Source organism: Gorilla gorilla, chromosome 2 (assembly GCF_029281585.2).
Source record: "Gorilla gorilla gorilla isolate KB3781 chromosome 2, NHGRI_mGorGor1-v2.1_pri, whole genome shotgun sequence".
NCBI classification, from domain to species: domain Eukaryota; kingdom Metazoa; phylum Chordata; class Mammalia; order Primates; family Hominidae; genus Gorilla; species Gorilla gorilla.
The window spans coordinates 159020964-159043406 of NC_086017.1; positions in this window are offsets into that span (position 1 = coordinate 159020964).

Below are 22443 nucleotides of genomic sequence, written 5' to 3' on the forward strand. Positions count from 1 at the left end.
TGATAAAAAAAATTTGGAAATGGGTAGTGGTGATAGTTGTATAACATTGTTAATTTAATTAATTCAAATTTAACTTAAAAATAAAGGAAATTTTATGTTATATATATTACCCCAATAAAAATATTTTAAAACGTCATTGTTTAAAGAAATCCCCAAAGTTGTTTAAAATACTGTTTGGCAAACAGTGTGTATCAAAAAATGGAACAAACTACACCAAGCTGAGATTAAAGATTTTCTAAGACATACTAAAGCTGAAAGAGACCCTCTCCAGAAAACCTGCACTACAAAAAATGTTAAGGGAAATGTGTTAGGCAGAAGGAAAATCATACCAGATAGAAATATGAATCTGGCTGGGAATGGTGGCTCATCTTTGTAAATCCCAGCACTTTGAGAGGCTGAGGTGGGAGGATCGCTTGAGCCCAGAAGTTCAAGACCAGCCTTGACAACATAGTGACACCCTGTCTCTACAAAAATAAATAAATACATAAATAAATAAGCCATGCATGGTGGCACACTCCTGTAGTCCCAGATATTCCACAGGCCGAGGCAGTGAGCTATGATCGCACCTCTTCACTTTAGCCTGGGTGTCAGAGAGTGACAGAGTGAGACAATGTCTCAAAACAAACAAATGAAATAAACAAACAAACAAAAAAACCAGAAACTGAGAGGGCCAAAATGGTAACTACATGGGTAAATATAAATACTTTTTATCATTATTTAAATTATTTTCAAGATAATTTTAAGTGGCCGGGCTTAGTGGCTTATGTCTGTAATCCCAGCATTTTGGGAGCCCAAGGCTGGCAGATCACTTGAGCCCAGGAGTTGGAGACCAGCCAGGGCAACACAGTGAAATCTGTCTCTACAAAAACTACAAAAGTTATCTGGTTTGGTGACTTGTGCCTGTAGTCCCAGCTACTTGGGAGGCTGAGGTAGGAGAATCTTTTCAGCCTGGGAGGTTGAGGCTGCAGCGAGCTGTGATGGCATCACTGCACTCCATCCTGGGCAACAGAGCAAGACCCTGTCTCAAAAAGAAAAATTCTTTTGATTAATAATTTTAAGGAAAACATAATAAAGTATTTCCAGGCTTGTGACATATGTAGAAACAATACTTATTACAGTAGTCTACCAAGAAATGTAAAAATACTTATTTTGTAAAATACTTTGTAAAAATATGTATTACAAAGTTTACAAGGGGAGAAATGGAGAAATACTGTTGCAAGGTTCTCAAATAATACATAAAATAGTATTATATCACTTGAAAGTGTACCATAATAGTTTAAAGATGTATACTACAAACCCTAAATTTACCACTAAATAACAAAGTTATAGCTAATGAACCATTGAAAGACATATAGGAATCATAAAAATAATAAAAAAGAAGTTACCCCAAAAAAGGCAGAAAAATTAAAGAACATAGAGCATGAAAAGAAAATAGTAATTTTCTCAATAATCATCACATTAAAGGGCAGATTGTCAGATTATATTAAAAGAGCCAGATACAACTATGTCTTGCCTATAAGAAAGTTACTTTAGATACTAAACACAAATAAATTATAAATAAAAACATGCTAAAAAAATACCCTGCTAAAGCAATAAAAATTAAACTAGAGTGATTATATTAAGATCAACCAAGTACATTTTGGAGCAAAGAATATTACCAGGCATTAAAGAGGAACTTTCATAATAACAAAGGGATCAATTCTTCAAGAGGACATAACAATCCAAAACGTTAATGCATCTAATAGTAGAGCTCCAGATACATGAAGTAAGTAGACAGAAAATTATGTAGGATAAGGAAAATATGAAAAACACTATCAACCAGCTTACCTTAATTGACACTAATACAACACTCCCTCCCTACCCCCAACACACTAATATGTCTTTTAAATACATATGAAACACTTCCCAAGATAGATTTAAGTTATACAAAGTATGCTGTCTTTCTCAATGGAACTAAATTATAAGTCAGTAATAGGAAGATATCTGGAAAAACTCCCAAATATGTAGAAACTAAACAGCATACTTTAAAATAAATTACACAACCAAAAAATTAGAAAAATGTTGAACTGAATTAAAATGAAAACACAGTATATCAAAATACTGCAGTGAGGCTAAATGTAGATTTATAGTACTAAACACCTATTATCGAAAATAAGAAATCTCTCAAATCGATAACCTCGACTTCTACCTTGCAAAATAGAAAAAGATCAAATGAAACAAAAAAGCACAAGAAAAGAAAAATATACATCAAAGAGGAAATCAATGAAATTGATAACAATCAATAGAGATAATAAATAAAATGAAAAACTGCTTTTCTTAGATAATAAAATTTATAAACCCTCCAAAAAAGAGACAAGACAGAAATTAACAATATCAAGAATGAAAGTGGAGACATTACCAAAGATTCTAAAGATATTAAAATGATAATAAGAGAATATTATGAACAACTTTAGCCAATAAGTTTGACAATTTAGATTAAATAAATGCCTTCCTTGAAAGAGAAACTATAAAACTATCAAGGATCACTCAAAAAGTAAATAACGTGATAGCCTTATATCAGTTTTTAAAATTTTAGAAATTGAATTTACGGTTAAACCTGTTTACAAAGAAAACTCCAGGACCAGATGGATTCACTGGAAAGTTTTCCAAACATTTAAAGAAGAAATAACATCAATTATACACAACTCTTCTAGAAAACTGAAGAGGAGGGAATATTTCCCTACTCATTTTATGAGACTGACATTTCTTTGACACTAGAACTAGAAAAACATTTATAAGAAAAAAAACATACTTACCAATGTCCTTTATTGATAGAGATTTTTAAAAATCTTAACACGACTTGAGGAAATGGAATTCAACAATGTATAAAAAGATTTACTATACCATACCAATTGGGATTTATTCAAGGAGTGGTTGAATATTCAAAATTCAATCAATATAGTTCACCATATTAACAGACAGAACCATAAGAAAACCATATAATCATCTTAATAGGCACACAGAAAGTATTTGACATAATACAACATTTATTCCAAATTAAAAATAAAGACTTCCAGCAAAGCAGAAATGAAAGATATAGTAGTTCATTTTGCATTGCTATAAAGGAATACCTGAGACTGGGCAATTTACAAAGAAAAGAGGTTTATTTGGCTCATGATTCTGCAGGTTGTACAAGCATGAAACCTGCATCTGCTTGGTGTCTGGTGAAGCCTCAGGAAGCTATTACTTATGGTGGGAGGTGAAGGGGAAGCAGGAATTTGACACAGCAAGAGAGGGACCAAGAGAGAAAGAATGAGGTACCAGGCCTTTTTAAACAATTAGTTCTTCTGTAAAGTAATAGAGTGAGAATTCACAGGGGATGACACCAAGCCATTCATGAGGAATCCACCCCCATGACTCAAACCCTTTCCACTAGGCCCCCATCTCCAACATTCGGGATCACATTTCAACCTGAGATTTGGAAAAGACAAACATCCAAACTATAACGTTCTATCCCTGGCCCCCCAAATCTCATGTTCTCACATTGCAAAATGTAATTATTCCTTCCCGATAGTTCCCAAAAGTCTCAACTCATTCTGGTATCAACTCAGAAGTCCAAAGTCCAAAGCCTCATTTGAGACTCAAGGGACTATGAGTCCTCACCTATGAACATGTAAAATCAAACCTAAGTTATTTACTTCTGAGATACAATGGCAGTACAGGCATTGGGTAAACATTTCCATTCCAAAAGGAATAAATCAGCCAAAAGAAAGGGGTAATAGGCTCCACACGAGTCCAAAACCCAGCAGGGAAGACATTTTTAAACCTTAAAACTTTGGCATTACCCTTACCTCCATGCTCTGCATCCTGGGCACGCTGGTGCCAGGGCTGGGATCCCAAGGCCTTGAGCAGCTTCACTCCTGTTGCTTTTCTGGGTGCAGTCCATGTGGTTGCTGTCAAGGACTGGAATCACTTGTGGTGTTTCTAGGCTAAGGGTGCAAGCTGCAGGTGTCTCTACCATTCTAGGGTCTGGAAGGTGACAGCCCCATTCCCACAGCTCCACTAGGCAGTGCCCTACTGAGGTCTCTGTGTGGAGGCTCCAGCCTCACATTTCCCCTCAACACTGTTCTAGTAGAAGCTCTTTGTTGGGACTCCACTCCTGTGGCATGCTTCTGCTTAGGCACCTAGGCTTTCCCAAACTTCATCTGAAATCTATGTGGAAGCTGTCAAGCCTCCTTTACTCTTGCATTCTGTACACCTGCAGGCTTAACACCACATGGAAGCCACCAAGGCTTATGGTGGCTTGAGCTCTCCAAAGTGGCAGCCCAAGCTATACTTTGGGCCCTTTGAGCCGCAGCTGGAGCTGGGGCAGTCCAGATGCAGGGAGCAGCTTCTTGAAGTAGCACAGGCCAGTGGCATCCCAGGGCTGGCCCATTCTTTCTTCCTAAGCTTCTGTCTGGGCCCATTATGGGAGGGATTGTCCCAGAGGCTTCTGAAATGTCTTTGAAGCCTTTTCTCCATTGGCTTGGATATTAGCACCTGGCTTTCTTTCAGTCATGCAAGTTTCTCTAGCAGTGTTTGTTCTGTAGTCCATTTGTATTCCACTCCTGATGATGCGTTTGTCCTTCTCTGCCACACAGGATGGCTGCAATTATTTTAAATTGTTATGCACTGTTTCTCTTTTAATTATATGTTCCAACTTTAAGTCATTCCTGTGGTCTCACATCTGATGAGGGCTCTTAGAAGCAAACATGTTATCTCTTGAACACTTTGCTACTTAGAAATTTCTTCCACCGGGTACTCTAGGCCATCAATCTTAAGCTCAACTTTCCACAAATCTCTAGGGCATGAATACAATGTAGCCAAGCTTTTTGCTAAGGCATAACAAGGGTGACCTTTACTTCATTTTCCAATAACTTCCTCATTTCCATCTGAGACTTCATAAGCCTAGCCTTCATTGTCCATATTTCTATCAGCATTTTGGACATAACCATTTAAGCAACCTCTAAGAAGTTTCAAACTTCCCCTCATCTTCCTGTTTTCTTCTGAGCCCTCCAAACTCTTCCAACCTCTGCCTGTTACCTAGTTCTGAAGTTGCTTTCATATTTTCAAGTATCTTTATAGCCATACCAAACTCCTGGTACCAATTTTCTATATTAGTCCAATTTCCATTGCTATAAAGGAATATCTGAGACTAAGTAATTTATAAAGTGTTTTTTTTTTTTTTTTTGGCGGGGGTGCTTATGTTTCTGAAGGCTGTACAAACATGAAACCAGCATCTTCTCAGTGTCTGGCGGGGCCTCAGGAAGCTATGACTCATGGTGGAAAGTGAAGAGGGAGCAGGCATATCACACAGAAAGACAGAACATGAGAGAGAAGAGGAGGTGCCAGGCTCTTTTCAATGAGTTCTTGTGTGAACTAATACAGTGGTAATTCACCCATCACTCAGGGGATGGCACCAAGCCATCTATGTGGAATCTGTCCCCATGGCCCAAACCTCTTCCAGTAGGCGCAGCCTCCAACATTAGGGATCACATTTCAATGTGAGATTTCGAGAGGACAAACATCCAAACTATATCAGAAATAAACTTCCTCAACCTGATAAAGAAAATCTACACAAAAACCTACACTTAACATTATACTTAATGGTGAAAGGTCAAATGCTTTTTACCTAAAATAAAGAACAAGTCAAGCATGTCCACTTTTACCAATTTTCTTTACAATTGTACTTGACCCACAGCAGTAAGTCAAGAAAAAAAACTAAAAGTACCCAGGTTGGAAAGGAAAAAACAAAACTGTAATTATTCATATATTGTATGATCATCTGTGTAGAAACTCTGATGGAATCTATAATACAAGCTACTGGAAGTAATAAGTTAGTATAGCAAGGTTAAGAGATACAAGACAGGTATAAAAATTAATTTAACTTCTGCATACTACCAACAAAAGTTGAGATAGAAAGATCATTTACAATAGCATCAAAAAATACTCAGTACTCAGGGATATGTCCGGGCGTGATGGCTCACGCCTGTAATCCCAGCACTTTCAGAGGCTGAGGTGGGCGGATCACGAGGTCAGGAGATCAAGACCATCCTGGCTAACACGGTGAAACCCCGTCTGTACTAAAAATACAAAAAATCAGCCTGGCATGGTGGCAGGCGCCTGTAGTCCCAGCTACTCAGGAGGCTGAGGCAGGAGAATGGCATGAACCCGGGAGGTGGAACTTGCAGTGAGCCGAGATCGCGCCACTGCACTCTAGCCTGGGTGACAGAGTGTGACACCGTCTCAAAAAAAAAAAAAATACTCAGGAATAAATCTAACGAAGAGCTGAAGAAACCTATGTTCACTGAAAGCCACAAATTATGCTAATTGTAATTAAAGATAGCTTAAATAAATGAAAAGTTATATTATGTTTATGAAGCAGAATACTCAGTAGTTAATAAGTTAATTTTTTCCATATCTAGATTTAATAAAATATCAATGAAAAATCCCAGCATTAATATCTTGAAGAACTTGACAAGCTGATACTAAAATTCATATATAAATGGAAAGAATTTAGAATAGGCAAAACAACTGTTTAAAAAAAGTAAAGTTGGAGTACTAACACTACCTGATTTTGAGGCTTGTTATACAGCTACAGATATTAAGCTTTTATGACAACATTAAAGTAGACAAATATATAAATGTAACAAAAGAGAGAGTCCAAAAATATCCCCACACATGTATGGTCAATTGGTGGTGCAAAAGCAATTCAGTAGAGAAAGGATTATCTTTTAACTAAGCTGAAACAATTGTATTTCCATAAACAAAAATGGAACTCAAATTCATATTTTATATAATATGGAAAGTTTAACTCAAAATTACTAATAGACCTAAATGCACAATTTAAAATTATAAAACATCTAGGAGAAGAAAAGAGAATACAAGTTGAGTATCTCTTATCTGAAATACTTGGGACCAAAAGTATTTTGGATTTAAAGCGTTTTCAGATTTTGGATATTTGCATATGCATAATAAGTTGCCTTAGATGAGACCCAAGTCTAAATGTGAAATACATTTATTTTTATTATTTACTTATTTATTTTTCTTAGAGACAGAATCTTACACTGTTGCCTAGGCTGGAGTTCAGTGGTGCAACCTCAGCCTCCTGAGTAGCCAGGATTACAGGCATCTGCTATCATGCCTAGATAATTTTTTTATTACTATTAATTTTTGTAGAGACAGAGTCTCACTATGTTGACCAGGCTGGTCTTAAACTCCTGGCCTCAGGCAACCTTTTCCTCTTGGCCTCCCAAAGTGCTGGCATCACAGGCATGAGCCACTGCACCTGACCAAACACATTTGTTTCATATACATCTTATACACATAGCTAGAGTGTAATTTTAAACAATATTTTAAATAATTTTTTGCATGAAACAAAGTTTGTGTACATGAGGTCACATATGGAATTTTCCACTTGTGTCATCATGTTAGCACCTCAATAAAATGGCATTACATGTACATTCACCAGCATGTTTAAAATTAAAGGAATAATCACTCCATGTATTGGTGTAAGTGTGGAGAAACTGGAACTCTCATTCACTGCTAATAGGAATATAAAATGGCATAACCACTCTGTGCCAACCACATCTTAGAAATTTCTTAAAAGTTTAAACATACATCTGCTAAATGACTCAACCTTTCCATTCACATGTATTTACCTCCCCTCCAATGAAAACGTGTGGATACAAAGACTTACACATGAATATTCATATCAGCTTTTTCTGGAGTAACCACACATTGGGAAAAAGAAGTGTCCACCAACAAGTAAAAGAGCTTGGCAGATGACAATGTGGTGTGAGGCTATTTGGAAGGCTGAGGTGGGAAGATCACTGGAACTTAGGAGTTTGAGGCAATAGTGAGCTATGATCACACCACTGCACTCCAGCTTGCATGACAGAGAGGGATCTTGTCTCTAAAAAGAAAACAACAACAACAACGAAAATACAGGTGAAAGGATAAGCAAGTTGGGACTTATCCATACAGTGAAATATTTTATAGTAATAAAAAGGAATGAACTATTGATATCATCAACATGAATGAGTTTCAAAATAATTAAAAACAGGAAATACTGTTTGGTTCCTATGGAATCCTGATAAGTAAGCAACAGTGAGGAAGGGGTCCCAGATGGAGGAGGGTCCCAGGTTGGGGAGGCCCCAGGTAGGGGAGAACAATGAACAACTGTTCTGAGAAATGGCTAATCACAAACAACTGGCACAACCACTTTGCTCTGCCACGTAGCCCCGGCAGCACAAACTCATTCCGCATTAGCCTCCTCCAGCACAACTCTATAAAACTTTCCTCCAGCCCCCACCTCTTGGCAGACAGGTCCTTCTCTGCTGTGCTGTCTATTGCACTCTGTGTATTAGTCTGTTCTCACACTGCTATAAAGAAATAGCTAAGACTGGGTAATGTATAAAGGAAAGAGGTTTAATTGACTCACAGTTCTACATGGCTGGGAAGGCATCAGGAAACTTACAATCATGGCAGAAGATGAAGGGGAAGCAAGCACCTTCTTCACATGGTGGCAGAAGACAGAAGAGCGAGCAGAGGAAATGTCAGATGCTTATGAAACCATCAGATCTTGTGAGAACTCACTCACTATCACAAGAACAGCATGGGGCAACTACCCCCATGATTCAGTCACCTCCCACCAGGTGTCTTTCTCAACACCCGGAGATTATAATTCAAGATGAGATTTACGTGAGGACACAAAGCCTAACCGTATCACCCTTGCAACATATTTTCATACTTTCCCTAATAAATCTGCCTTTCTTTACCTGAAACTGACCTGGTAAATTATTTACCACTGATGAGACCAGGCCCAGCTAGTAGCATTGGTAACATTTTGGTGGCCTGCTGGGGGACTTCTTCCCTGCTTTGGTCTCCTCCAACTCCAAATTTTAAGTGGACAGCATCCAAGCCTGAAGACAAATAAAGGTCCAGGCCACTCCTTGGTGGACCAGAAGGCCCCGGTGGAAAGATGCCTGACAACCACTGCCCCATTGAGTGAGAGTTCGGAATTTGCTTTCATTGTTAGCTTTCCAGTAGACAAATTCTAGTACCCCTTTGGCAATTGTTAGCAACTGGCCAGGGCCACTTGCTAGTGTAGCCTGAAGGCCAGGGGGTGAAAAATTTTGGCTGCCTTGCCTGGAAGGGAGAAAGGCTCTCTCCTATTCTTTCTGGTCAAAAGTCCCCTGTCCCTAGGTGTAGTGCAATTGGCAGTGGAAGCTTAATCAGAGCAAACCTACACACGTTTTGGGGGACTCAGAACCCCCCTTTCTCACTCTAAACTCTCCCATAAAGACAGTCAGCCATCCTGCTCCGGATGTCTTAAGCCAGGTGATCCCAAACAGCATGATCTTCCCTCATGCTGAGGGAAGGTGATCAGTCTTCCCTCAGACTTCTCCCCTCATACCTGGATTGAGCACCTAGCATACTTTGTACCTGGACTGACCTGGTGTCTCTCACCCTCTGTTCATCTAGAGTAAGGTCCTAGTACTGGGAGATCCTTTCCAACAGGTGGGATGTCTCTTTGGAAAGTGCATCTCAAAGTTGCTCAGTGGACTTGAGTGGAGCCCTCTTCCTTCAGTTAGAAGCCTTGAGAAAAATTGACAGGGCTAAGGAGAAAAAAAAACTTAGGGACAAGAGGCAGGCTCAATTGCTGGCTGCTTCACAAATGTCCAGCCCACTCCAGCTTGCCCTAAGGACACTCATCCAGGTAATTGACACAGGTTCAGAAAGACACTGGAAGGCAAACTGTACCAATGGGACAAATGGGAAAAAGCCCTACGTAGCTAGCCTTATCTGCCACAAGCTCAGCCACTGGAAATGGAACTGCCCTGAGAACCAAAGGGTCCCTGAGACAGAATCCCAATCCCTGATGGCCTTGAGCTGAAGGGGCTTTCTGCTCTACTGGCTTCCAAATCAAACATTGTCATCAATATGAGAAAGCCAAGGTCAATACAGGAGGTAACAAGTAAGATTATAAATTTTGCTTTGGTCTCAAGAGGTGCCTACTCTGTACTGATTACCTTCTCTGAGTAACTATCCTCCAAATCCAGTCTAATAATGGAGGCAAATGGCACCCCTCCCTCTAAAAGAAAAGATTCGCACCCTTTTATATTACTTAAGGAACAAATTACCATTCTCCCACCAGTTCCTGGTAATGTCTAAGTACCCCACACACCTTTGGGGCAAAAATATAATTTCCAAGATGGGTGCCTGCTTAATATTCACCCAACATCTGAATTCACCTTTCTTTCTAATAGCCTTATTTCTCCTGGGAAAGCTACCTAAATCTTTAATGAATAACTTCAACCTAGATAGTCTTACCTCAAGGGATTAAAATAGCCCACACTTATCAGACAAGCCTAGCAATAAATCAGAGCAATCTTCTGATGGGGGATAACTTCTACAATATGTATATAATTTTATTTGCTTCCCCTTTACAGGGCTCACACAGCAACATGCAATACAAACTTTAACTTCCTAACAAAAGGAAGATAATTTTTGTCTAATTCAGAGGTTATTTTAAAGTTATATATAAAAACAAGGTAAAAGAAACCAGGAAATAAGAGAGACATAAAGAAGGTTATAAACGTAAAGAGCTATTTTTAGAAAGGACGGTTATAAAAAAGAGATTTTACATGAGAAAGGATCTTGTATGGTAAGTTCTTGTCCTGAAGTAAAATGACTAGTTGTTTAAGAAAGAGAGATGTTTAGGACAAGTCAGAAAATCCAAGCATGTCATGGATGGTCTGTGTAAGTAATGAGAAAATTCATGGAAGGAAATTTATAAAAGGAGTATTGTACACAATTAAGGTATAATATTTTCTCTAAAACTGGTTCCACATTCTGTGTCTAATTAAATTCAAACACTTTTTCACCAAGTTTCACTTCCGGGTTATCTAAATGGGTTTCCAGTAAAGAAAAATAGTCACATTGCAAAAGGTTTTTCTTTGCCTTTTCAGTAACTGGCTTAAGAAACAAAATTTTATTTTCTATAATTGTGCAGTTTCACCTTCAAAAGATGCTGTGAACAGGATATAAGTCTCTTCCCAGTGATGCCTGCTACCTTTACAAATCTCTCCTGGATTCACCTGGACACCAGTTTTGCCTTGACATGCTCCTCTGTCTCTGATGAGTCCTTTCCTCCAAGAAGATCCAATATCCTAAGTCCCACAATCTGAGACAGTGACACACAGGACCTCCTGACAGACCAACACTCCTAGGTAGGGTCAACTCTACGGTCCAGGCCAGCAGGAAGTAGTTGGAAGATGAGACCTTTTCCCTGATGCAAAAGATTTGTCATTGTTGTTTTGTCAGAGGAGGAATGTGTTATTCTACTAAGTAAGTAACAATGAGGAAGGGGCCCCAGGTGAAGAAGGGCTACTGATGGGGGAGGGCTACAGGTGGGGGAGAAGGATGAACAATTATTCTGAAAAATGGCTAAATCACATGCATCCCTCTAACACAACTACCTTGCTCTGCATGTAGCCCCCTCCAGCATGACCTTGTAAAACTTCCCTCCAGACCCCACCTCTTAGCAGAGAGCTCCTTCTCTGCTGTGCTGCCTATTGCACCCTTGCAATGTACTTTCATACTTTCTCTTAAAAACCTGCCTTTTTTTTACCTACAACTATCTTGGTAAATTCCTTTATTAGCCATGACGCCAGCCCCAGCTAATTGCACCCACAACAGTTCCACTTATATAAAAATTTTAAAAATGCAAACTAATTTATTGTAACAGGAAGCCAATCAGTTGCTGCCTGTGTGTCATGGTGGCATGGAAAGGTGGAAGGGAGAAATTACCAAAGGGCAAGAGAAAATTTGGGGGGGATGAGAGATAAGTTAATTATTTTGATTGTGGTATTGGTTTTATGGGTGTATACATATGATAAAACTTTTCAAAGACTATTATATAAATATGCACATTTTACCATATGTCTGGTATACCTTTAAAAAGCAATTAAAATAAAAGAGAAAGACAGTCCTTGCTCTCAAGGAGCTTTCTTTTCCCCCCCCAGAGAAAACAACTGCTCTGTTGCCCAGGTGGAGAGCAATGCAAGATCCTAGCTTACTGCATCCTCAAGCTCCTGGACTCAAGGGATACTTCCCACTTCAGCCTCCTGAGTAGCTGCAGCTGCAAACACACACCCCCACACCTAGTTAATACTTTCATTTTTTGTAAAGACGGGGTCTTGCAATGCTGCCCAGCCTGGTCTTGAATTCCTGGCTTCAAGCAGTCCTCACACCTTAGCCTCCTAAAGCACTGGGATAATGGCCACTACTTACAGCCTCAAGGAGCTTTCACTGTTGACTCTTTTGGGAGGGTTACATGGTTCTACAACAGCTTTTTAGCAAATACATTCCAATTTAAATACTATTGCATTTTTATAGGGTAAATAAAAGCATTTGTCAATTTAACAAATAGAAATTCATTTTTCTTTACTAATGTACACAATCTGCCAGACTCTTTTGTATTTAGTATTCCTAATGAAAACATTGTTAGCCTTCTAAGAATCACAATGTGTATAAACATGATGTCTATGAAATAATGCCCTGAGGCAGATTCTGACCTTTCTCCGGTAGATCAAATTCTGTATGGCTTATGTTCTATGAATTTCACAGCCAGTATAAGAATTAGCCGCTTGGGAATTTACTACAGAATCAAATGTGACATCATAGTGTGTTTAAATCAAGAAGTAGTTTATTTTTCAACTTGATAAGTCTTCCCAGTGAAAGATAAGTTTTATTTGAGTGTTGTGGCTTTTATATGCTGTGTACAAAACTCAAATTTAACCCCATAAAGAATTTCAAGCTGCTAGTTCATTTCGCTTCTTTTTGTCATTCACACATTTATACCATCAGTAATCTCAAAAGAAAGATTGTTCTTCCAATCATCCCATCTTCCTTTGCTGCTTTTACCCTTGCTGCTCCTTCTGTTCTGGCCCATAAGATGTTCTTTCCTATTTCCTCTCCCTTCTTAATCTGCCTCCCTAACTTTCCCCAACTCACTCCCATGTTCCCTCCTTATTCCCCATCAACCTTAGAACTAACCAACTTGGGAATGAATATTTGGGAAAAACCTATTCACACAAAGAAATAACTAGTTGTTATATACATATATTGAACAAACACAATTTCTCACATATTAAAGTACAACTTTATTTTCATATTTTATGAATTTTTTTCATTGAGATTAATATATCTCTCCCCAGATAGAAACAGTAAGATTTCATGAATTTTGTTCTCACTCTCATATACAAACTTAGCCCAATAATTAGTGTCTAGTAGAAGGTATTACTCAATACTTTGATTTTCTTCCAAAGTTAAACCTTTCATTTTCTTTACATAAGCTAAAACCTGTAGTTAGTGTTTACCTGCACCATCATACAAGAATTATGATTCAATTTCTTTCCTTTTTTATAACAGCTTCTTCATTTGATTGCTGCTATGTCAGACGATTTTAGGTTCATGAATAGGAGAGGGAGAAAAGGTGAGAGACAGAGCTTTTCTTATGAGGCTGGGTGGTTTCCCACTGTATGGGTCTGACAGATGGTTAAAAGTCAACCCTCAGTGGGTATTTAAGGGTTCTTTTGAGATTCCTATCAATAGGCCCACTCTCATGAAATTTCTCTGACTCCAGATGGAGACTATTCTATACTCAGTGGTCCATTGCAAATCATTCTGCTAACTCTAGGATCCAAATTCACCTTCAGCTTCATATTACAACCCTTAGGTCCTCCTTTTGAAAATGATCCAAGGCAGTAGTATATGCGTTCTTTGTTCTTAGTGGTCAATTTGGAGTATGAGAAATTCTCATGTATTCCTTGCATCTACAAGGCAAATCTTCCTTGTAAAATCCTTATATAGGCTTTCTTTTCAAACCCAATTTGGAATCCAATATCTGTCATATTGGCTTTTGAGTTGAAACTTCAATTTTGACCCCTACTACATTAATTAGGCTTAAAGTCTTACATCTCTTATGCCCATTTGTACCTTAAAAACAATCACTCCTTAAGACATTCAAAGGAATCTCTATCTGTAGATTTTCAGATCTTACGGAGACTTTGCATTCTATATGCTCCCACATAGAAGGTGTTTAGAGAAACAAAAATTCTTCCTAGAAGTGTAGAAATTATTCCACAAAGGCAGCTGCAGTAAGCTTTAGCTGTAATGTTTATCCTAAATTTTAACTAGAAAAAAAAAAAGAAATTGTAATTGCATTATAGAAGTGAAAAATCTATTTCCTTCCTTCCCTTTCCCCAGTGCATACTTGGCCTATAGGAATTATGCAAAATGGTGGCAAGCTCTGAGAGTTACCATTCTGTCTTCTTCATGGAAAAGATGGTTGTAAGGCAGAGGCATCCCAAGTAGAAACAAAACTCCAATGCCCAACCAGAAGATAGACTGTTTGCATAGCGGGACTATCATAAAGCCAAGCATACACTAATTTGCCTATGGCTTGAACTACCCGAGTAGCCTAGATCAAGAGATAAGCCATGATCAGAGCCATCTAGTGGGCATTGGTCATAACTCTGGGCAGGATCCTGGTGGCTACAAAAGTCAGAAAAATGATGAGCAGTTTGATATAGGTAGAATATTATGGCATTCTTACCTCTCCATATGTAAATACAGAATGCAGCGGCTGGAAATGGATCATCAAAAGGGTTGGATCCAGGTGAAGGCAGACAGCTAGGAAAGAGGGTGCCAGAGAACTATGAGAGGGAATGAAGTTTATAGAAGTTACTGAAAGTTCAAATTTCCTATTTAAACCATACAACACTGAGAAACTAATAAAAATGTATATTTAAGGTGATACTTCTAATGATAGCTTTTGTCTACATTCCTACTGGTAGAGAGAAAGGTCTCAAAATTTCCATCATTACTTTGGACCAAGAGGTAACTTTATCAATTTATTCACAACAAATTCAAGAAAGATATTTTCTTGTATTCTTAGAATGATTTGTTAAAAATCCCTTTAAATTCTTCTGGATTACATTTATTTTTATTAAATCTTGTTGAAGATGAGAATGACTTTTGGCCCATGCAAAGCTGACAAAATGTTGGCACAAATCTGCAGGTCTGAACTCTAGTATGTAAGGTAGTACTGACATTCAAATTCCTACATATTTTAATAATACTCAACTGTTGTGCCCGAGTCATCTATATATGAATAAAAACAAGTGAGTAGAGAAATTGCAGAAAAATTAATTGTGTCTACATAGAAGTATTGGCTTATTTTTCTCTAATTAACCTAAGTGGAAGAGTTCTTGTTGTGACTGGTGCTATTTCACAGGAATTGACTTAATCTTTTGGAAAAATGAAGATGGAGGAGAAAAATTTGGAAATAGGGCTTTTACCTTCCAACGATGTAGACCTCACTTATTTAGAAAGCCTTCAACACTTTGCCAAAATTTATTTTGTTTGTTTTCTTTTGTTCTGGCTAAAAACTAACTAACTATCCTATGTACCTGGACAAAGTGTCTTATTTCGTCCCCTGTTCTTATGTTCAACTCAGGGATAGAAGTGTGCCAAATATACTATTGAGAAAGAGTTTGCTAAGTCTTTGGGAAGCTTCAGGATAAAAAGTATTAAATTATAAATACACATACTACTAAAATATCAAGCTTCAAGTTTGTGGTCCTCTCCTTCCCCAGCCATCATCTCCACCACCCATTTCCTCTATAGAATTTCAAATCAAGAGCAGCCAGCCAAAGAGTCATGGAAAAGGTGTTAAAGCCAAAGTTGAGTTCTAGGACCTCTGCTGTACACCCTGTTTCCTCTAAAAATGTACGGCTTGAATTCTTTGGTATAAGTAATGCATATTTCATGTGATAGATGAAATTTTGAAGCCTGGGAGTGATATACATATCATAAGACAGTCAAAGTGTAAAAATGTTTTTTGTGAACACACAAATTGATTTGTGAACACACAAATCAAGTTGCTGATTTGTGTGTTCTGCACAGCATAAGATCATAATTGGCCATCTCCCTATATGTGCATCATATTTCTATATGTTTGTAAAATATGAATCTGCATCTCCTCTCAGGATTAAAACTTTTTAAAAAAGCTTTTCTGTAACACCTATTTTCAATCAGACCTGACACATATATTTATCATAAATATTTCCGTAAAACGAATTTAATATTTAAAATGCAATTTTTAAAGGTTAAAAGCAAGTCACTGGATATTCAATAACATATCCAAAATGATCTTAAGAATACATATACTTAGGCACCACGTTTTAAACTCCTGTTATTACAGTAACTAGTCACAAAATGGCTCCCTATTTATGCAATATGTTAGCTGTAATGTTACTTAAATTGAACAGACGAGTGCCTTCTAATAATGTATGTTTACTTCATGAACTTGTGGGCAATTACATTATAATTATGTCTTTGTAGGTGCTTTTTACTGACATATAGAGCGCCAGTGCATTTTAAGTGTAATTGCAGTTCTCTGTACCATTTAGCAAAGCTGAAAATTGTTAAAGGTTTGTAAATTACCTACATTTAGACCATAGGCAACTAGGCAAATTAAGTGACGCTGTCAGTAATGTTACAACATAAATTGGTACCAAGTATAAATTCAAGGTAGACTTTCTTTTCTAAATTAGAATGTTGTTTATAGAATGTATTCTAAAAAAAAAAAAAAAAGATAAGCAAAAAATAAAGAAAGTGCATGTGGCTCATTGACAGGATAGGTCAGCCTTTTAAGACACACGAGAAATAATGACTGGTCTAAAATATTACAATTAAAATTGTAAAGCTGTTTAAAATTAGGAATTAGAGTTGGTTCTACGGTACCCAGAGAAAATAAGATATTTGCCTCCTGATGCCCATGATGGCTTTGGGAAAGATGCTACTATGTACACTTTTCATGAAACTATGCAGAAAAGTGGGAAAAACCCAGCATTCGGAGTTGAACAGAATTCTATCATTTTTAATTTCCATGGCCTGGTTCAAGTCACTTAATTCTTGAGCCTCAGGTTTTTAATCTTAAAAATGGGAATAATAATAGCCAGCTTCAAAGGGCTACTGTGAGGATAAGGACAAAATAATTTTTGTGGGCCCTCAAAAAATGTGAGTTCCCTTTGTCTTGTCTTCTCCTGGTAGGTGATTTGGTCTGCTATTTTTTTGTTGTTGTTAATTATTTTTTTCTTTATCTTTGCAAAATATAGGCCTCTCTGAGACTGTGATGATTCAGCCACAGAACTGCAACATTTATACAGATTTACTTCACCCCATGAGATTAAAGAAATCTAGCTACAATTGTATATTGAAAAATGTTCACTTTTGCTTCTGGAGCAATGTCCCATAGAGGGACCAGTCTCCAAAGACCAGCAACGTCAGTTAAGGAAATTAATTTTGAAAGTATTACTCTGTCACTTTGTGCCTTCAGGCCAGTTACTTATTGATGGCAAGGGTTTACATTCGGATAAAACCATTTCACCCATGCAAGCCCTCTCCATTAAACGGGAAACAAGCATCTCGGCTTGACAGCTCAGAGGGCTCGGCTGCGCAGACAGCCATTCTTAGAAGGTCATTTTACTGAAGCGTAAGATGAGAGAGAGTTGGTGCAAGATCATTTTCTTAAAGTACAAATAATGAATTAATAGCATGATAAAACTACATGCATTTTTTAAAATCCCATATTCATATTATCTGTACGTGATTAAAATTGATGTTTTAAAACCCTGTAGCTGTATAGAGAGTCACTGAACAAGTGTCAGATGATGGATGCATAACAGAGGGTTTATTTCTCACCAAGTAACCACAGAAATATCAATTAGCATTCTGAGTTACAATCTCCTTTTTAAAAAAGTAACAATAACTAACAGCTGCCCTTCTTCCTCACAGTTTTAAGTTTATGAATGAGAAAATGTGTGGGAAAAAATCTTTATCAAGTACTGTTGCTATATAGTAAAATATTTTATTATGTACTGATTGTTCTTAGACATTTGGCATAGAAACTTAAAATGTTGATATTATAATTCTCTTTCCCATATTCTTATTATTACATTTCTCCATCTTGTCTAGAGATATAATATATCATTGGTCTTTGTAGCAGAAAGATCAAAGAAAAAGTCACCGCCACCTTCATACAAGCAAAGAAAGTGGCATGTGAGCCTGTAATGTGTGACACAGCAGAAACCAATGAAAGTCTCTTCATAGATAGAAACAAGCAAAACTTAGCTGTCATTCAAGGGGCAGTAGTGTCCTGTGGAGGGAGGCAAGTTGAATTAAAGTTGGGAGGTAGAGGGAACTTCTTGGGAAGCAGAAGAGCTATTTAGAGCAGATTTGGAATTTCACAGATCTCAGAAGAGTCTACCACATCAGGGAACATCCAATAGCATGAAGTTGAGAAAACATCAGCAGAAAGTTTAGTGGAGAAGCTTGAGGCATAAGTGCGATGGGGATTAGTGACCCAGTGAAAAAACTGGCCTCAAGATTCCTGGCCAGTGAGAAGGCCTCAGGCCTTTTCAGGGGCCAAGCGAGGCCAGTAGTCTGTGTCCTGATCTGAAAAATATCTTTTGATCTTTTGCTCAAAATGCAGTACTGGTACAAGTTACTAGAGAAACCTCTGTCCAGGTGTTTGGTGGAGAGATTCAGTTTTTCTGAAAATGAAATGGAAACAGAAAACCAAATACCACACGTTCTCACTTACAAGTGAGTGCTAAGTTATGAGAACTCATGTAACACAAAGAAGGAAACAACAGACACTAGGGTCTACTTGAAGGGGAGAGTAACAGAAAAGGTAACTATTTGGTAGTGGGCTTAATACCCGGTTGATGAAACAATGTGTACAAGAAACCTCTGTGACACATGTTTATCTATGTAATAAACCTTCACATGTACCCCAAACTCAAAATAAAGTTAAAAAATATAATGACAACAAAAAAGAAATGGAAAGTTTCCATGAAAGTCTGACTCAAACAGAAGGCCTCCCATGCTGAAGAAGCAACATACTTGGAAGGACAGACGCAGCCTATCAAGAAGTTCATCAGAGAACAGATGACTGTGCACTCAGGGAATTAAGACAGAGATGGTGTTCCTCACACATATTGCTATTTCCCATCCCCTCCCATTACCCGCCATAGTAGGCTTTGTTTGATAAACTGTGAGAATGGAAGTGATTTTGTTGTAAGTGAACTCTGCTGTATGTGAAGGGTAGACAATGGAGGTGATGATGTTAGTGACGAAAACAGAGTCCATTTGAACAGTGCTTTAAACTTTATAAAGCACTCAAATATATCTGATCCTCTGAACTTTGTGTTAGTGAGATAAATTCAGCATGAATTTGGACCCACATTTTTCAGAAGGGTAAATCAAGACTGAGAAAGGATGAGTGACTAGAACGTGGGCACAGATAGTTGGGGAGTATTGGGAGAGGTCCACCCTCCATGTTCCCACATCTCAATGTTGAATATCCTGAACCTCTGTGCAGTGGTGAGCCCAAGCAGCCCTTGTGGCTGTGAGCTGGCCAGTACAAGCAAAGATACAGAGAAGACCCTGAAAGAACAAAGCAATTAAACCCAGAAAAAACGAATACATGAAGTGGAAAACAGGGTTTTTTTTGAACTTTTAAATTTTTTTATTTTTTGAAATAGGATCTCACTATGTTGCCCAAACTGGAGTGTAGTGGCACAATTTTGGCTCACTGCAGGCTCAACCTTCAGAGCTCAAGTGATCCTCTGACTTCAGCCTCCCAAGTGGCTGGGACTGCAGGCATGTGCCACCACACCTCACTAAGGAAAAAAAAAACAGTTTCAAAGACTTGAAAGAAGAGACTTTTTTCTTTCTCTTTTCTTATTGTAAACAACATTATTCCATATAGCTTGTCATACTGGTGCTATTTATTGAATAACACATTTTCCTCTATTGAACCAAATAGAAACCAGCTAATTTCAGAATAATGATAATACTAATATTTGTTGAACATTTGTATTCTAGAGCATTTTATTTTATTTTAATTTTTAAACAGGGTCACTCTGTTGCCCAGGCTGGAGTGCAGTGGCACAAACACAGTTTAGTGCAGCCCTGTCCTCCTGGGATCAAGTGATTCTCCCACCTCAGCCTCCCAAAGTGTTGGGATTACAGGTGTGAGCTACCACACCCCACCTTAAATTCTTTATATGCATAAACGTATTAAATACTCAAATGGAAAAAGTGTTATTCCATTTTATATATGAGCAAACTGAGGCATACATAGTTTGAGCAATTTGTCCATGGTCATAGGGCTGATACTGAGAAAACGCAGGACTCAAAGCCATGTGGTCCAATTGTGGAGCCCAGACTCTTAACCACAATGTGATAAAAATAGAAACAACAAAAATAAGCAACGCATTTACCAAGAAAACTACAATTTTATATGAATAAAACAATAAAATCTGATGGATGGGCCTACAGAAATGTTAATTAGAAGTGCATATTATCTTATTAGGAGGGATTTCTTCATGAGGCTTATGGTGTCCTCAAGGCTCACTGGAGAGTCATTACAGCCTTTTACCCAAAGCAGTAATAGTTTGTGGTAGGATGCTGGTCATGACTGGTTCCTGTCTTATCTTTTTAAGCATTGGTAAAGATTACTCACTAGTTGAAATATAGAATACCTCTTGTATCCATGCCTTCTCATCTCTTTTCACTTGTACAGTGTGATTCAGGTACACTGTAAAAGAAACAGGTCTCCCGTTTCTTTTATGCTGTACCCAAATATTCAAAGTGACTTACATGGCATACATTTTCATTAGCTCCCTACTTTCTATCGTATTAAATCTAGTCTTTTCTGTGCAACTTGCCAGCCTCCTATCATTTTCTCCTATTATATGAACTGCCCAACTATATTCCTGATTTAAGAAAAATCAGTTATACTCTATTGTATAAAGTATGCCATCTTAATTCTCAACTTGATGGTTTTACTCTCTCTAAATTCCTTGACATCTTCTTTTTCTATGCAAATCTACCCATTACTTATGGGTTAGCTCATGTCTTCCCTTCATGATGAAGCCTTCTGTAATGACCAAGGCATCACTGAGTTTCCTCTCCTTTGAACTCCTATATGATATATTTTCTGTAGTGTGAAATTAAATAGGGGCTTAATTATATATTATTATATCATGTTCACTATTGTTTCAAGATAGAAGTCTTTTCTACCTAACTCAATTATAGCCCCCTGAGGACAAAGATGTTTTATTTACTCTTGCCCGAAGGCATAGGTTAATCGCAAGTCCTGTCTCTTGTCAGACCATTGGCTATCATTAGTAACTGTGTCTGACTGCAGGTATTAGAGATTCAACTATGGTGACTTCAACACTTTAGGGTTTATTATTATATTTTACATGTAATGACAAATCTGGAAGGAGGGGACAGCTGGCATCAGTTCAGTGGCTCGAGAGTATGCAATTTGAGCTCTTTGCAATTCTTCCTGGTCTTTTTCCCATAGACTAAAATGGGTCCTGGAACTCTAGCCATCATCTCTGAGCCCCAAGCGGGAAAAAGAAGGAGGGGCAAGTGAGTCACACTTTAAAGAGCTTTCCCTAAAGCACTGCCTAGCATATGATTCTGTCTCATTGATCACCTCTTTCTTCACGGAAAGCCTCTTTCAAAAAGGGGACCAGTTATTAAAGAAAGAGAAGATGCTAGTAATAGATATCTAAAAGCAACCATCAGTTTCTTCCACACTCTATTTGACTCAAGATATTTTCCTTTCATCCAACTATAACACAACATTGCCATACATATTCTCTTTATGCATGGCTTTTCTCTTTCAAATCCAGATGGAGCTCCCAGTGTATTGCTACATTATTTGGAAAACCTCAGCCTGAATTTTAATGCTATTTCTTATTTGGTCCAGATATATCTGCCTAATTGTAGCTACAAATACCTTTTTATGTACAGGTTTTTCTTTTTCATTATCTCTCTCATTTCTACTTCTGAGTCTGCCCTGAGGTACTGTTCTTTCTACCTGAAATGTTTTAATATTTGACCATCGCATCTTTCCTCTGATGGACACTTATTATGCCACCTTGTGGGAACCTAGAACTTATTCTCCCAGATGCTGTGAGTGCTGCTGGCAGACAGCCCTTAAATCTTAGCTCCATTCAGAAATTGCCTTAGCTGAAGAAAGAAAACTAGCCCAAAGCTGTTCCTCCTTCTCAGGGCAATCCACACTCAATAATGGAAGTGAAGACATAAGGGTCTGGCCTTCTAGGCCCAGTTGGAACATCTGTAAAGGGCTGCTCCATTTGCAGTGCATCTCATAGATTCACAGTGAGACTGTCTTACCTCTCAGCTTGGCTTCGCCTCCTACCCACTTTTGTTTCCTTTTCTTCTTTTTTCCAGATATTGATTCCAAAAACATATCATAGTAAACTTCCTGGACACTTATCTCCTTCTCAGATTCTACATCCTAGGAAA